Below are 12,504 nucleotides of genomic sequence, written 5' to 3'. Positions count from 1 at the left end.
GTTGTAATTCTAGCACTTTGAGAGAAGGCTGAGGCGGGAGGTTAGCTTGGGGCCAACCTCGACGCTTCAGTATGCTACGCTCCTGCCACTGCCCTCCAGCCTGGGTGACAGAGTGAAATCCTACCTCACTCTGTTTATTTAATAAATAAACAAATAAAATTTAAAAATACGAGAATCACTGTCCATGAAGAACCATGGTAAATAAATGAAAGGGTTAGGTACATTGTGTCATGTTTGCGTACAATCACAAATGAGACATTTAACTAAAACATTAGAAAATAGAGCCCAGTGATAAAATAGAATATTATTCTGGAACAAGATACCTTTCTCCCCCTAACAAGGAGAAAAGAAATTTAGCTTTTTCAAACTGTTTTTAATTCACAAAAACTGTAGAACAGAAACTACCCACAGAATTGAAAGAGGAACATTGCCCATAACTTTACCTCCTGAAGAGAACAAAGTGTATAAAAAGGAATTTTGTGTTTAAATGAAAAATTATACATTGTTTAGGAGGTGGTCTGGCCAAGCAAGGTGAGAAGGGGAGGGTTTCCAGCCTAGGGAGCCCAAGATTGCTGATGGTTGTCTCTATCCCACCATGGCAGACAGGAAAGTGGTGGTGGTTTCTGGAGCCAGAAGTACCCAGGGTGGCCCAAACACTCCTGGAAGATGGGTCATTCAAAGTTTGAGTGGTGACCAGGGATACTGAGCAGAAGGCAGGGAAGGAGCTGAGGCTGCATTATGCAGAAGTAGTGCAAGATAACCAGGAGGACTAGGCCAGCATGGAGCTGGTCCTGACTGGGGCTTATGCCACTGTCATTGTGACCACCTACTGGGAGAATTGTAGCCAGAAGCAGGAGGTCAAGTAGGGAAAGCTGCTGGTTGATCTGGCCAAGCTCCTGAGCCTCTGCTCCCAGGGCCTGGAGAACATTAAGAAGCTGACAGGGGGCTCGGCCCTGTGGCTCAAGTGGCTAAGGCACCAGCCACATACACCTGAGCTGGCAGGTTCAAATCCAGCCCGGGCCCGCCAAACAACAATGATGGCTGCAACCAAAAAAATAGCCAGGTGTTGTGGCGGATGCCTGTAGTCCCAGCTACTTGGGAGGCGGAGGCAGGAGAATTGCTTGAGCCCAGGAGTTGGAGGTTGCTGTGAGCTGTGATGACACCGGACTCTAACCAGGGCGACAGCTTGAGGCTCTGTCTCAAAAAAAAGGTGATGGGGGGAGACTGGCAGCAGGCCACTTTGACAGTAAAGGGGAGGTTGAGGAGTATTTCTGGGACATTTGTATTCCCATGACCAGCATGAAGCTGCCCTGCTATTTTGAAAATCTCCTCTCCTACTTCCTGCCCCAGAAAGTCCCTGATGGAAAAGCTACTTGCTAAGCTTGCCCATGGGTGATGTTCCCATGGGCCTCATGGCTATGGCCAACCTGGGTCCTATGGCAAACCAGCACAAAAGTTCCCTCTTCGAGCCTTGTTTCCTTCTGCGGACTTCTTCCTAGCTAGTTCCTGCTCTTTCCTTCTGCATCCATCTTAAGGCTCTCCAACACATAAGGAATTTAATTCTTTTTTTTTTTTTTGAGACAGAGTCTCACTATGTTGCCCTCGATAGAATGCTGTGGCGTGACAGCTCACAGCAACCTCCATCTCCTGGACTTAAGTGATTCTTTTGCCTCAGCCTCCCAAGAAGCTGGGACTACAGGTGCCTGTGACAATGCCTGGCTATTTTTGTTGTTGGAGTTGCCACTGCTGTTTTAGCTGTCCAGGGCTCCATTCTGCTCCTTTAAAATCAAGCCTATCCTTCATCCCTGAACTGGCCTCCTCTCCTTTCAGAGAGTCTAGGTTGTGGTTGTGCATCTCACCCAGGAGGTGTGCTGTGTGCCCTTGCATTGTGCCTGCTGGGTAGAAGTGAGCCAGTCCTCTCTTCCCTCCTCTCTTCCACCTCCCCCCTTCCAACACCACTTGAGTTTGTGTTTTTGTCTTGTGTGGGTGTGTATTTGTTCCTCTACTCTGATTTCATAGTAGTGTTGAGCACATTGAATGCTTGCTTTTCCGTTTTTTTTTGTTGTTGTTTGTTTGTTTTTGTTTTCAGACAGAGTCTCACTGTGTCACCCTGGGTTGACAAAGTCTCGCTCTTACTCAGGCTGGTGTCTAACCCCTGAGCTCAAGAAATCTGCCCGCTGGTCTCTCAGAATGCTAGGACTGATTACAGGTGTGAGCCTGGCCACTTTTCCACTCTTGTGATACTTTGATGAGTGTCCTCCAGGCAGGAAAATTGTTTTCTCACACACACACACACACACACACACACACACACACACACACACACACACACACACACACACGAGGAAGAAGAAAGGAGGAGGAGGAGAGGGAAAGGGAAAGAAAGAGGGAGAAGGAGAGGGAGGGAAGAAAGAAAAGAGAAAAGAAAATTAAGCATGGTTTGGAAGACCTTGTTACTTGATTCCAGCCTGGCTCACAGACTTTGAGCTATTTTACCACCTCTTCTGAAATGAGCTATTTTACCACCTCTTCTGTCCTGCCTGGGAGAAGTTGATTGACTCCCCTCCCCCACATACACAGAGAAAATCCAGTTTTGATTCTATTTCTCCATTTATTTAATAATTTCAATATTCTTTTATTTTTATTTATTTTATTATTATTATTATTTTATTTTTTTTGCAGTTTTTTTGGCTGGGGCTGAGTTTGAACCTGCCACCTCCGGCATATGGGGCCGTCGCCCTACTCCTTTGAGCCACAGGAGCCGCCCAATAATTTCAATATTCTTGGTTTATCATTATGTCTGTTACTCCTACTCTCTTTTGAAATGGTTATAATATCTGCCAGGACCTCTTGCATTAAATAAACTCTTTAGCATGTGCTCGTTTTTTCTATCTGTGAGACAGACATAAACTTGGTCTTCCGTTCTGATGGTTTTCGATGTCTTCACCTTGCCTGGATAGACTCACGCAGCTGGGCCAGCAAAAGGGCTGCTGAGCGGCGCACATGCGCAGAGCGATGAGCGAAGCCCAGGTGCAGATTTTCTTGCTCCTAGGAGTGAGTCCCAAATGGCGACTAAACTTTGCTGACTTCCTGTTTTCTAGCAATTTCCCCTTCTACCAATTTTGTATTTTGCTTTGGTTTTGGTTCATTGGCGGCCGAGTTTCTTTTTTTCTAATTAACCACTGCTAGCGTCAATGATTGTGTCTTTGGTTTTATGGTCTGACCACTTGGTGATCTCTCCAAAACTGTGAGGAATAAATGTTTTTTTACACCACCCGGTTTATGGTATTTTGTTATAGCAGTTCAAACCGACAAAAAACAACATAATTTATATAAATCTTAAGCAAATGAGACTAGTTTAATATTTTTGGTTTAATAAAAACAGCTGTGTCTTAGCCGATTTATCATTGTTTGGCATAACTTGCTATTGCTGTTAGATATGTTTTTTCTAAACTTACATAGACTTACTGATTAACATTACTCTTTTTTGTTTGTTTGTTTGTTTGGAGACAGGGTCTCAAGCTGTTGCCCTGGGTAGAGTGCTATGGCATCACAGCTCACAGCAACCTCAAACTCTTGGGCTTAAGTCATTCTCTTGCTTCAGCTTCTCAAGTAGCTGGGACTACGGGCACCGGCCACAACGCCCCGCTATTTTTTTGTTGCAGTTGTCATTGTTGTTTTAGCAGGCCAAGGCCAGGTTCTAACCCACCAGCTTGGGTGTATATGGCTAGTGCCCTACCCACTGAGCTACAAGGCACCATCCAATTAACATCACTCTTAATGTTTAAGGTTATGACAAATGTAAATTTGTGTTTAACCAAATTTAGTTATCACTTCTACAAACTTTATTTCAACAATAATTATGTTTTATGTATGTCAGCTTAACCATAAATTCGAAGATCATTCGCTAAAACCCTGGGACCGATATAAAATTGAGTTCACTCACATGTATCATTGGGTTCTTAGGTCATTTCTAAGTAAGACAGAATTCTGGAACATTAATTACTAAGCATAATTTCAAATGTATATGTTCTTCCTTTTTATTTTTTTAAGAAATGGAGTCTCACTATGTTGCTCAGACTGAAGTGTAGTGGCTATTCACAGGTTCAATCATAGTGCACTACAGCCTGGAACTCCTAGCCACAAATGATCCTCCCACCTTCGCCTCTCAAATACTGGGACTATAGGCACAAGCCACTGTTCCTGGTTTCCATTTTTATTTTTAGTTGTTACAGAGAGAGTTGGCCGGGTGCGGTGGCTCATGCCTGTAATCCTAGCACTCTGAGAGGCCGAGGCAGGTGGATTGCTTAAGCTCAGGAGTTCAAGACCAGCCTAATCAAGAGCAATACCCCATCTCTAAATAAATAGCCAGTCACTGTAGCAGGCATCTATAGTCCCAGCTACTTGGGAGGGCTGGGGCAAGAGGATTGCTTGAGCTCAAGAGTTTGAAGTTGCTATGAGCTATGATGCCATGGGCACTCTACCAAGGGTGACAAAGTGAGACTATGTCTCAAAAACCAAAACCAAAACTAACTCTGTTTGGATCTATTAGGAATGTTTATAGCTAGACAGAGTTGTGTTATGTATACTTGTTATCGTTAGTAGTCTGCTAAAATGCTGATGTTCTCAATTCTTCAACCCCTAGTTTTCTCTGTGAAAAGGAAGTAACTTTGGTTATAAGTTATAATTAGTATAAACCAATAAAGACTCTGCTGGTATCAATCATATGACAAAGAGGTACAATTTTGTGTGTAAGAAAATGAAACGTGATTTTGTTTATTAATGGAAAAAAGAAAATAGTTTTATCGTAAAGTAAAATGGCTGGTTGTTCCAGAACCAGAAAGTAAAGGATAAAATCTGAAAAAATAGATGATATTGTAGATATCTGTAACCAATTCCTGAGTGGTCTCTCTGCACTCTCTCCCAGGGGGAGAAGACTGTGACAAGCACACATCGGAAAACCTTGATTCTAGAGCTCCTTTTCCCTTCTTCACTATGACCTGTCACCTTGACTTGGTTCACAGTTTCCTGATCCCAGCCAGATCCCTGTTGCAGCTCCTGGACAAAGATCCACATCCCCATGGCATTCAACATGCCTGCATTGGTGTGCTGAGACTCCTATCCCCACAGCATCCATCATACTTGTATCCTTGTGCTTAGACTCCTGTGAGGAAGGAAAAGGGATGCTCTTCAGGCTCACAGGGGAACCAGAGTGGGGTCAGACAGTTGACTCACCACCCAGGTGATGGTGACAGGTGCTCAGTTCAGAGAGGTAGACACCAAACATCATCTACCCATGACCTAGAATTATGAGTCTCTAAAGACATACAAGAAAAATGAATAACAGAAACTTCCCAAACCTTACACAGACATTTTCTGAGAATGTATCCATCCAACTTTATATTGATACTTACTCCCCTGGAAAATGTACTGTTGGGTTATGTGGAGTTTGATTTTTGTCCTCTTTTTAAATTTTTGTCCTCTTTTTAAGAATATGTCCCTCTTAGGTATGTTTGTTCATGCTATTTTACATTGTAATTTGCTTTTAAAGATACAGTTGGATTTGTATATAATTGTTAATACATAAATAAATGGATTTATAATTTCATATTATTTGAGAGTGCATTTTTAAATTAAAATACGTTGTGCTCATAATCTGCAGTCTGCGTTATTATTTTTCCTTTTACCATCTTCTTGGGCATTGTTATTTGCATTGCGTGATTTTTAAAAATAGATTAAAAATCTTCCTTGTTGCCAAAAGATAGAGACATTTTCTCCTCTGGCTTTTTTAGAGTATTTCCTTGAGAAAACTTGTAATATAAGTACTTTTTTCTTCTGGCCCTTTGATATGTATCTAAACATTTTAAAAACCTAAGTAAGCCTCTGGCCTTTTTTTTTTAAAGATCTGAGAAACATCTCTTTGAAATGTAAACATCAGGGAAGATAGTGTCTCCATCTCCCCTGGCTTCCTGGGAGTTTAGCCTAGGCACCTTGCTCTGACCTGTAACTAAGATATTAGTTAGATATTAGATAAAGTACCATTGGATAAAGGTAATTGACTAGTATGGATGGCCAACTCAATTACCAGGTGAATTTAGAATGAGCTATGTAAGAATGTATAGCAAATGGTGCTGTTAAATCCTTTTACTGTTTATCTTTAGAATACTTGTACCTATGCAGCTGTATAAACAAGAGAGCTTAATTTTCTTTGTAATGTCATTAGTGTTTCACCTGTGCTGGGCATCACAGTCTGGCTTAACATTCAATAAAAAAAACTGTTTTAATTTTTGCATTTGTGGAGAGGTTTTTCTGGGTTGGCAGAAATATTTAATTTGTTCCCTACCAGCTTTTAAGAAAGAATTGGCCAAGAATACTGCTGTATTTCATAAAAAAAAAAAAAAAAACAGAGATAAGTCATTGTCTTTATTATTCCATTTTTTAAAAGACTGACATTTTTACCTAACCATAAATATACCCTCTGTGAGAGGGAAGATCATAGGTGTAGTTTTTCTTTTGGTTTGTGGGTATATTTTCTGATTTTTCTACAGTTTTTGAAACCACCCATTATAACAAGGTGAGGACTGTGATAGGAGAAATATATATATGTATATATATGCATATTTATATATATGCATATTTATATACATAACCAACCATTGTCTCTAAGTTGCTTTCCTATAATTACTTACTACTCAGGAGTCACACAGCTGATGGTCATAAGGATTCTTAGCTTTCTTCATTGTTCTCATAGATAACATGGCCCTTGTAAAAGCTAAAGCTAATTTGTGAAAGCTCTTCTAGGCCCTGCTTTCTGGTGGAACAGCCGACCCTCTGAGACCAGTGGCCCATACTACGGAACTGACTCAACTGGTATTGGGATCCCTTCCTAAGAACCCACCTAGGAAAGAAGCAATTTCTACACTGCTATGATTCTGCCCCAACCTAGCCAATAAGCAGACCCAATTGCCTAACTTTTTTGCTCATCAAACTATCTTTAAAGACCCTTTCCCCAAATTTTTAGGGAAATGGATTTTCAAACTTCCTCCTATCTTCTTGTACAGCGCCTGTGATTCTAAACTCTTTCTCTGCTGTGACCTCTGCTGTCTCAGTGTATTGGCTTCCTCTTGAGCAGTTGGTGATGAACCCATTTGGGCTGTTACAAAATGGAGGCCCATCTGGGATCTCTGTTGTATTTGCCTGTGGTTTGGTAGCCTCTCACTGGTGGGACAGTCTTAGAGACATGCTCTAGCAGCTGCTCGGTATCTTGGACTGAGGGCCATCTCTGGTACCATCCCTACCAGTGGGATGTTGTGGGATGGTGCTTGGACTTGTTTACAATGGAGAAATGGTTTCTGGAACTACAAAACATCATAGTGAGTACTTGAAGCACACATAGCACCCCCCCCTTCTCTAGATTTTGGCATCTCTGGAGAAATGGTGGCTCCTTTGTGGTCTTGGTTGGCATTCTCTATTTTAGAGAAAGACTCTTGTCTTGGGGAGACTTTTCCCCAGCTAGACAGAATAGGGAGTCTGTCTAGAAAATACTCTTGAATGTTGGTTTCGCTTGTTTTAGAAGGCCTTTTTGCTTTGATATATATATGTATATCACATATGATATGTATACATATCATATATATGCAATATATATGTGTGTGTGTATATATATATATATGATTCCCTTTCTTCCCAGAAATAGTGTTTTATATCTTAGCCTATTTCTAGAAGAATGAGGAGCTCTTTAGGATTACATCTGGAAAGGCTGTTGGATTAAGTTGTTTAAAATAAATGTGTCATTAAATTTTTTTTTTTTTTTTTTTGGCCCGGGCTGGGTTTGAACCCGCCACCTCTGGCATATGGGACCGGCGCCCTACCTGCTGAGCCACAGGCGCTGCCCTAAATTTTTTTTTTTGAGACAGAGTCTCACTATGTTGCCCTTGGTAAAGTGCTGTGACATCACAGCTAACAGCAACCTCAAACTCTTGGGCTTAAACGATGCTCTTGCCTCAGCCTCCCAAGTAGCTGGGACTACAGGCTCCCGCTACTATGCCCGGCTATTTTTTTTTTGCTGTAGTTGCTATTGTTGTTTGGCAGGCCCGGGCTGGGTTCAAACTGACCAGCCCTGGTGTATGTGGCTGGCGCCCTAGCCGCCAAACTACAGCTGCTGAGCCATGTCATTAAAAATCAATGGCCAAAGATGGATCTTTTATACAGCCCTCAATTTTAAAAAAAAGATTTTAGAGATTTCTTATTTTAAACAATTGCCGTATTTGTATTTATGAAAAGATCAGAACTATAAGAAGAACATGTAACAATTTCACTGCTAGCCTTAAAAATTCTCTTGACAAAATTGAAGAGCAAATCATGATCTAAAAGATTAAAAAAATCCTTTGGCTGGGCACTGTGGTGCATGCCTGTAATCTTAGCACTGTAGGAGGCTGAGGTTGGAGGATCGCTTGAGCTCAGGAGTTCAAGACTAGCCTCAGCAAAAGTGAGACCCTGTCTCTACTAAATATAGAAAAATTAGCCAGGTGTCGTGGTTGGCTCCCATACTCCCTGCTACCCAGGAGGCTGAGGAAGAAGGATCACTTGAGCCCAGGAGTTTTAATTGTAGTGAGCTATGATGACGATGCTGCACTCTAGCCTGGGTGACAGAGCAAGACTCTGTCTCTGATAAAAATAGAACAATTAGCCAGGTGTTGTTGGCGGGTGCCTGTAGTCTCAGTTATTTGGGAGGCTGAGGCAGGAGGATAGCTTGAGCCTGGGAGTTAGAGGTTACTATGATAAAGCTATTGCACTGTAGCTTGGGCAATAGAGTGAGACCTTGTCTCAAAACAAAACAAAACAAAAAATAAATAAAAATCCTTTGAACATTGCCCCTGTGGGAAAAATGGCTGAGGCCAATTTACCTCATAGCCTAATGGTTAAAGTTCTGTGATTTCACCACAGCATCCTTGTTTGATTCTTGGGTAGGGAATGAGCTTGGTCTGGTTTGGTATTTAGGTAATTTGTGCAATCATGCTGATTCTCTTCCCTTCAGCATAAATCTCAGTTTCTCCATGGAAGAAGTAACGAGCAGACAGTAGGCCTGCTCTGACAAAAAAAAAAAAAAAAGGGAAATTCCAGGTTTGGAGGCAGGCATAGAAGCCCAAGTAGGTATAGCTGAATAAGAATTGGGGGAAATGTGTAAACATACCCAGCAACTACATGCCAAGGTGGGGTTAGACTTTTAGAGCATGGAGTGAGTTAGAGTAAGAGAAGTGTTTAGGTAAGCATGAATGTACGGGTTCTGAGTGTGGTAAGGGGAGTAAGGAGGCTGGGCTTCAATGAGTAACGGGTCCTAAAGAAACAGAGGGCTTGGCAATGAAGATTAAGTGAAATTCTTGTACTCTTGAAGGCGAGAGGAGTTCCAGGACTCGGGAAGCCATAAGATCTTGGAGGTTGTGGGAGGAGTGAACAGTGATGGGCTGACCTAGAGTTAATTTTAATCCTTCCCTTGTTGGGACAGCAGCCACTAGGGCTCAGAGACAGGCAGTCCAACTGCTTAGAGAGGCAAGCAACTGGTTGGAAGGATGGACCTTGGTATTGTCCTAGGACTCCTAGGGCTAGGTTCTATTTTTCTGTGGTAAAGGGATGAGTTGAGTCAGGCAGGGTGAGAGCTGGGGCCAAAAGGAGGGCTTCCTTGAATTTACAGAAAGGGGTGTTGATGGGTTGCAAAGAGTTTAAGGGTTCTTGTAAATCGCGTCTTGCAGCCCAGTAAAGGAGCTGAGCTAAAAGAGAAATATTAGGGACCCAGATTCCGAGGAAACCTGCCAAACCTAAAAAGGAAAGGACTTCCTCTTTGGTGGTGGGAACAGGCATGTTTTCTATGAGGAACTTGGGAGAAATGGTAATGGTGTGTGTGTTGGGAATTAGGGTTATACATAGATGTGTGACCTGAGTGGTAACTAATTGAGCCTTGGACTGGGAGATCCTGTACCCCTTGGATGCTGAGAAGTTGAGGAGATAAACTGTACCTTCAGTGCAAGAAGAAAAGGATGGGGCACAAAGAAGCAGGTCATTGACACATTGGAGGACAGTGGGTGTGAAAAATGTGAAATATCTAAAGTGAGGGCCTGGCCAGAGAGGTAGGGGGAGTCCTGAAATCTCTAAGGCAATAGTTTCCAAGTTAATTAAGCCAAGTGATGGGTATCTGGGTCCATCCAGGTAAAGGCAAAGAGGTTTTGGGAATTAGGGTGGAGAGGTATAGTGCAGAATGCATCTTTGAAGTCTAAAACTGAAAAGTGTGATATGGTGGGGGACTGGTTGACAACAGGATATAGGGGTTAGGAACAACAGGGTGGATAGGAACTACTGCAGCATTGATGACTCTGAGGTCCTTAACTAAGTCTCCAATAGGCAGTCAGTGGAGTCGGGTATGGACAACACCTGGACTAGGTTCTGAGGGAACTGGAGTGGCTGGACCAGGCCACTAGCCAATTACCAGTCCTGGGGTTTCAGCACCAGATGAAAGGGGTTTGGCAGTATCTCCAGGGATGAGTTTAGGAGAGGTTTAGGCCAAGTTTAATGTAAGGGGACAGAGACCTCCCTGAGCAAAGATGGCATCTCACCAAGAGTGGTTGGCGGCTTGTTTTTATACTGGGTTTAGTGGGAGGAAGATTCCACAGTTTGGGGAAAAGTTTTGACAGGCTGGGGTCTTTCTGATGGAACTCTTGGGGCAGAGCCAGGTCAGCCTTTTGTTCTAAGGGAGGAAGAGGGCAAAGGGGTTAGGCCCCACACAGAAGTTATTTTGGATAAAGTGTTTATAAGGCAGGTCTTCAGATAAAATAGACTTGCTTGTTCAGATTTATCCATACTGAATTCAGGTATACAAATACATTTTTAACCCATTTCTTTAGTGGACTCCACCCATGAACTCAGTAATTTTAGATGAAAAACAGTAGCTGAGTTTAAATGACTGAGTTTAAAACACACCCAAGGGCATTTAATTTGGTATCTTTTTTTCAGACAGAATCTTGCTCTATTTCCCGGGCTGGAGGGCAGTGGCTTCATCAAGGCTTACTGAAGTCTTGAACTCCCGGGCTCCTACTGCCCTTCCCAAGTGGATGGTACTGTGGATGGTAGGTGCATGCTACCGTGCCTGGCTGATTTTTCTATTTTTTGTGGAGGGGGGGTCTCACTTTATTGCTCTGATTGGTCTCACACTTTTGGCCTCAGGTGATCCTCCACTTTGGCTTCCCATAGTGCTGGGATTGTAGGCTTGAGCTACTGTTCCAGGCTCTTAAGTGGGTATCTTGAAACCCTTTTTTTTTTGGCATTTTTGGCCAGGGCCAGGTTTGAACCCACCAACTCCAGTATATGGGGCTGGCGCCCTACTCACTGAGCCACAGGAGCCACCCCTTGAAACCCTTTTATAAAAGAAATTTATATCCATAAAGGAAATTTCCACTTGTAAGAGCGTCTGAGTGGGAGAACTGAGTCACTAGAAATTCTTATTGTTCTAAATTTACATGACAAGTCCTACCTTTAATTAGGGTAATTTTTCTAGCCATTTTGTCTTCACTGAGACTACATATGATCTTTTTTTTTTGTCACCCTTGGTAGAGTGCTGTGGCATCATGACTCATAGCAACCTCAAACTCTTGGGCTCAAACCATCCTTTTGCCTCAGCCTCCCAAATAGCTGGGACCACAGGCACCTGCCACAACACTGGGCTAGGTTTTGTTTTTTAGAGACAGAGTCTTTGCTCTTGCTCAGGCTGGTCTCAAACTCCTGACTACAAGCAATCCACCTGCCTCAGCCTCCCAGAGTGCTAGGATTATAGGCATGAGCCACCGTGCCCGGCTTACAAACAAGCTTTTATTTCCTTTGGTATGAGCAAATAAATGATGGTACAATTTTTAGGCCTAATGTCCTAGCTCTATGCTTTCAAAATATAATTTTTCTGCCTTTTTTGCAGGAAGACGAGGCCCAACGGAGAGAAAGAGCACCCAAACACCATGTTTATAAGAGGAAGGGCTTTATTCATGGGCTGGGGAGCTTACGGCATAGAAGAATTCCAAATAGCTGTGCTCCCTGACTGGCTTGGTTTTTCCCTTTTTATCAACCATCAAAAATTTCCAACCCACAGGCACCTTTTCCATTAGCCAGTTTGAATTAAGTGAGAGATGCTATTCCAGCTCCTACACCACTACAGGATTTTGCAGAAGTGGAAATTTCCAAGTTCCAGGAAGTTCAGTTTACAAATTCCCAAGAGCTGACTTACCATGGAGAGGACCCTGCGGGCATATCCTTTGGTCTCCTTGAGAAGACTTGTTCTCCTAGACCTCAGCTTTCTCAGGTATCCTCTCTCATTTCCCTCTTTTAAGACTCCAATATATTTTAATTTGGGTTCTCAATATCAGCTTGCTTCTGCAGGTGCTGATATTGATTTTCAGCACTTAGATTTTAGGGACCGTGACTCCTCTTGGGTTCTCTATTTGGGCCTTAATAGTACCATGGTAGTGG

General features: G+C 42.7%; 1 pseudogene; it reads left to right on the top strand.

The window, feature by feature from the left end:
- The first annotated feature begins 595 nt into the window (after positions 1-595).
- LOC128561975 (nmrA-like family domain-containing protein 1) lies at positions 596-1,499 on the top strand (annotated as a pseudogene).
- The last annotated feature ends 11,005 nt before the right edge of the window (positions 1,500-12,504 follow it).

Source organism: Nycticebus coucang, chromosome 12 (assembly GCF_027406575.1).
Source record: "Nycticebus coucang isolate mNycCou1 chromosome 12, mNycCou1.pri, whole genome shotgun sequence".
Classification (NCBI taxonomy): domain Eukaryota; kingdom Metazoa; phylum Chordata; class Mammalia; order Primates; family Lorisidae; genus Nycticebus; species Nycticebus coucang.
The sequence above is the reverse complement of the archived record's forward strand: the minus strand, read 5'-3'. Positions and strand labels throughout refer to the sequence as shown.